Source organism: Hordeum vulgare, chromosome 4H (assembly GCF_904849725.1).
Source record: "Hordeum vulgare subsp. vulgare chromosome 4H, MorexV3_pseudomolecules_assembly, whole genome shotgun sequence".
In the NCBI taxonomy this organism is placed as follows: domain Eukaryota; kingdom Viridiplantae; phylum Streptophyta; class Magnoliopsida; order Poales; family Poaceae; genus Hordeum; species Hordeum vulgare.
The window spans coordinates 337,067,304-337,072,217 of NC_058521.1; positions in this window are offsets into that span (position 1 = coordinate 337,067,304).

Genomic DNA, 4,914 nt, shown 5'->3' on the forward strand with positions numbered 1-4,914 from the left:
CATCATCAAGAAGATACTTAGAGCCTTGTATGAAAAGTAAGACACCGCATGCACATTGATCCAAATGATGCCAAACTACAAGGATCTCAAGCACACAGAAGCACTCGAAGGATTGTCGCTCATGAAATGTGACTCAAGGACAAAGATGAGCTACACAACAAGTCAAGCGGTGCTTATAGAGTTTTAAGTGATACTCCTGCTACTTCACATGATAACCTTTTTACCAGTGAAGAGATAAGCCTCATGGTGAGGAAATTCAACAAGTTTTACAAGAGTAGAGGTAAAGAGAGAAGCTCTAGCTTAATATATGAAGAGAAGCGTTCATCTAGTTGTGACAAAAACTGCTACAGTTGTGGAAAGCCTGGTCATTGTTCCAATGAGTGCTCGTCTCCCCACAAACAAATAGAAGAGTCACCAAGAAGACAAAGCTCAAGAGAAGAGTCATCTCGTAGAGAGAGAAGGAGTATAGAAGATCATTATGAATGAAGACACTCCCGTAGAAGCAAGGAATCAGATAAGAAGGACAAGTACACCAAGATCCACTCTAGAAGAAGACATCAAGCTCATGTTGGTGAATGGGTGTCTAGCTCTGACTCTGACAACCAATCCGAGAGAAGCTATCACTCCAATTCCGACTATAGTAAAGAAGGTGTTGCCGGTCTTGCACTCATATCCTCCAACTCGCACGACATATTTGATTCACCAAATGAAGGGATTGGAAGCTGCTTCATGGCCAAAGGCCCCAAGTTATCACACCCCGAGTACTTTCACTTTGATAGTGATGAGGATGACTTGTTAGGGGAAGATGACTTGCTCTTTGATAAAACTAGTGACAATGATAAAGATGAACTTGATAATACTCATGCTAGTCAAGTGCAGTCGAATGATGATGATAAGAAAGAAATCGAATGACTAACTAAAGAATTAAGCATTCTTAAGTTAGCTCATGAAACTACTCTAGAAGATCATTGAGAGATTGCAAGAACTCATGAGAAGCTACGCTTTGAGAAGCTAAATTTAGAGCAAGAGCATGAGTTTCTAAAAGCAATCAATGATGATCTTCGAAAGAAGAGTTCTTCTTATCTAGCCAAACTATTATTCTTGTCTTCTTTTGTTCTACAAGTTAAACCTAAGCACACTAGTAACAAAGGCAAGAAAGTTTCTTCATCTAATAACAACGATTCTGATAAATCAAATGATGTTGTTGCTAGTAGCTCTCTTGATTCAACTACGATTCTCTTAGCCAAGTTACAGTTGAGCAAGAAAATGTTTTATTGAAATCAATTATAGAGAGAGGTGTCTTTAAGAGTCTTGCAAGGAGTAAGCAATTCGGAGAAATTGTACGCAAGCAAGGAGAACACCGAAAGAAGTATGGTTTTGGCTACTTCAAGGCCAACAAAGTTGAATGGAAATGAGGTCACAACCCAATCCTGAAGTTTGTTCCCCAGAAGGAGAAGTATGATCCTACTCTCCCCAAGCGAACAAGATCTCAAGATGACCTTCCACCACAAGACCACAAGGCCAAGGCCAAGCTTCAACAGGAGATTGAATCGTTTGAGGAAGAACTCGAAGCCAAGGTCAAGTGGATTCTCAAGGACATTACTATCTCTATTTCATCTAGTGCTACCACAACTTCAAGGATCCCCATCAAGTAGATGCCGGTCCCAAGAAGAAGAACTAGATAAGTTCTTGAGGGGTGACTCTGCCAATGAAATTCACTCTTATTCATTTTGGCAAGAACTATATGCATTCAACTCCAACCATATACATTAGTTCAAGGAGTTGCACATTCCCTCAAAGTTAAGCAAGGGACAAGGTAATTAATGCATCATTGGACATCCTCTCACATGTACTTCACTCCATGTCCATAAATATCCTTGTATTTGTTACATGTGTTTGGGACTAACCCATGTAGGTGAGAAGAGTAAGAAACAATAAGGATTTCTCCCAACTCAAGATGATCTTCATCAACAATGAGCGTGCACCACTACTACACCGACATTAAGTCTTCTACGACAAAACCAAAGGATAGTTTATCCTCTTAGCTTTACTCTAAGACTTGAGCATAAGAATCTCTTAAGCTGTGAACACATTGAAAGCTTTATGTAAAAGTGGTAAACCCACTTGTGCTTAAACGATGACTATGACCTATGATCAAGTATTCTGGCTTGGCTCCTATATCAATATACTCATATATAAATGACTTCGTCATTACCAAAGTTCTTGGTAGATACTAGAGTGTTTGTGCACGTTTCACCACGTTTTATTTGACAACTTATTGTGTGAGCATGTTGGTATGCATATTTTTGCTCATTCGAGGATATCCAATTGTTGATATTTGGCTTTCTATTTTTATTTGGCCAATTGGATATACAAGAATGCCTAAGTACCTATCTTTAGCTATCTATGCTTTCTCATCTCATATTCTATTCATGTTGAATCAGAAAATTTGAGCAAGCACTTTAGGGACACTCTGTGTGAAGTGCACTTGGAGATCCATCTCGACAAGGGCTAACAACCAAAACCTCCCAAGTGCATTTCGGTGTGACCAACTTCAAAATCTTGGTCCTACCAATGCCTAGGGTTGATCTGGTTTTTCCATCTCGGTACCACCGATAGGAAGTTTTCGACTTCACCGAGTTTCACTCTCATCTGGTTGATTTGGTTTTTCCATCTCGGTACCCCCGATAGGAAGTTTCGGGGTTCACCGAGTTTCACTCTCATATGACAATTATGGAACTCATTGGCACCAAAAAATCCAACTAGATGTCAACGACGGCCAGGGGGTATATAACTCCGCGGAGCCGACGTTTGAAATAACTCCTCAATCCTCGCCTCCTCGCACCCCCTCGCTGTTGTGCCCTAGTCTCCAGGACATCGCCATTGTCTCCAATGCTTCCTCTATGCACGAGTCCTTGCTGCCTATGAGAATCAATCTCGGTGAGACCGAGTTACTCTTTTCGATGGAACCGAAAAGTGTGCCAAGTTTCTTTTAAGGAGATTGTGATTCTCGGTGGCTCTGAACTTTTTATTTTGGTGGAATTGAAATCCTTTTTTGCAGAAAGTTAAACTTGAGATTTTCTGACTTCAAACATTTGCAAAAACTTCTGAATTTTTGTGATGCTCATCCACTCCTGCTCTTCTATTTCTATTCACAGGGTCACTTTGTTTGCTTGTTAGTATGTTAGGTTCAAAGGATACCTAGAATGGCTTCAGGGAGCCCAATTTGTTGAGATGGACTCTGGCACTAGTCCTGAGAGGACTGCTTCTGACCTAGAAAGCATTCCCCAGAAGCAAAAGGAGAGAGTCACAGTGAGAAAGATCTTAGAGTCTGTTGCAGCTAAGAGAGGGTTGGCTCAATCCTTTGAGCAACCCAGTGGGACTGGAAGGAAAAATACTTAGGCTAAGAAGCCTGGGCAGAAGAGAGCCAGGAAGAGAGTAGTGCATGTTGTTGGAAGGCCAACATCTATGTATGAAGATCCAACAGAAGGTGCTAAGGAAGAGGAAGAAGAGGTTCCTGCTAATGCACCTCCTTCTAAGAAGAAGAAGCTCATGGCAGATGCTATGCCAAGCAGGTCTCCACCTAAACCTTCAATTCCTAATCCCAAGAAGCCAGTAGATCCCAAGAATACTACTAGGGATATACCTGCAGCAGAGAAGAACAAGAGCTCTGCATCCAGAGATGTTGCTGCAAAGGAGGAAGAATATGCATATGTGCTCAGGAAATTGAGAGCTCACCTGCCATTGCACAATGATGTTCATCGTGTTGTTGAGGATATGAAGAAGAGAAGGGATCAAGGTATGAGGTAGTGGAGGACTGCATATCCATATGCTGTCAGGAGGAGAACTCCTATTGATACTCAGTTTCACACTAAGGAGCAACAAGGTTCTTATGAGATAATGCTGTTGGACAAGAGTCCTGCAGTCAGTGACATGAGATATGTTGACTGGGACTACAACAAGAAACACGAGGACTTATTCCCTCATGTGAGAGAAAACTACAAGCTGATTGACATTGAAGATTTTGTTGGCACACACATGACAGCTTAGAATGATGAAATGATTATGCAATTCTACTTCATATCGAGATGGAAGGATAGTGTGGATGACTGAAGGTCAAAGGCATGAGTATACCGTAGAGGAGTGGGCCACTATCATTGGTGCCCTTGAGATTCAAGACATTGACTTGGATGTGTACTCAGAGTCCAATATGAATCATAAAACTATGGCTAACTTGTACAATCTTGTGCCCCATCAGTATCAGAAGACACATAAGTTTGGTCCTGTCTATTTTCTACAAGAAGGAATACCAACAAATAACACCATTATGAGATACACCCTGATGCCCAAATAACGAGATGATAGGATGATCAGAGGGTATCCCATCAACATGCTGCACCACTTAGACAACAACACTAGGATCAAAGTAATGGATCTGATTGTTGAGACAGTCAGGAGGATAGCTGCTGATCACAAGAGATCCTATGGGTATGGACCATACATTCAGATGCTCATCAATGCCAAGGTTGGAAAGCATGCATATCAACTTGATCATCCACAAATGCCACTTCAACCATAGTTCTGCACAATGAAGTTGTAATCGACCCCAGCCATCCTAGCTCAGCTACAGCTCGTCAGCAGGCACAGGCAGCCAGAGATGCTCCAGCACCACATCTGAGATCCAGAGAGGAGCATATGTCATTTCTTGTCAGCACCATACAAGGGATGCAGAAGAGTATTTCAGAGATTCTGCTGAACCATAAGATCCTTGAGAGGATCGTGGAGACTAATTCCATGACTTGAATGTCAAAGTGACACAGTTGGCTACAACTGTTGAGTATCTCCAGCATGAAGTTGATGCAGTGCATATATCTCGCTCTTGCAGTGATGATGAAGATTCGCCTCTTCCAACGA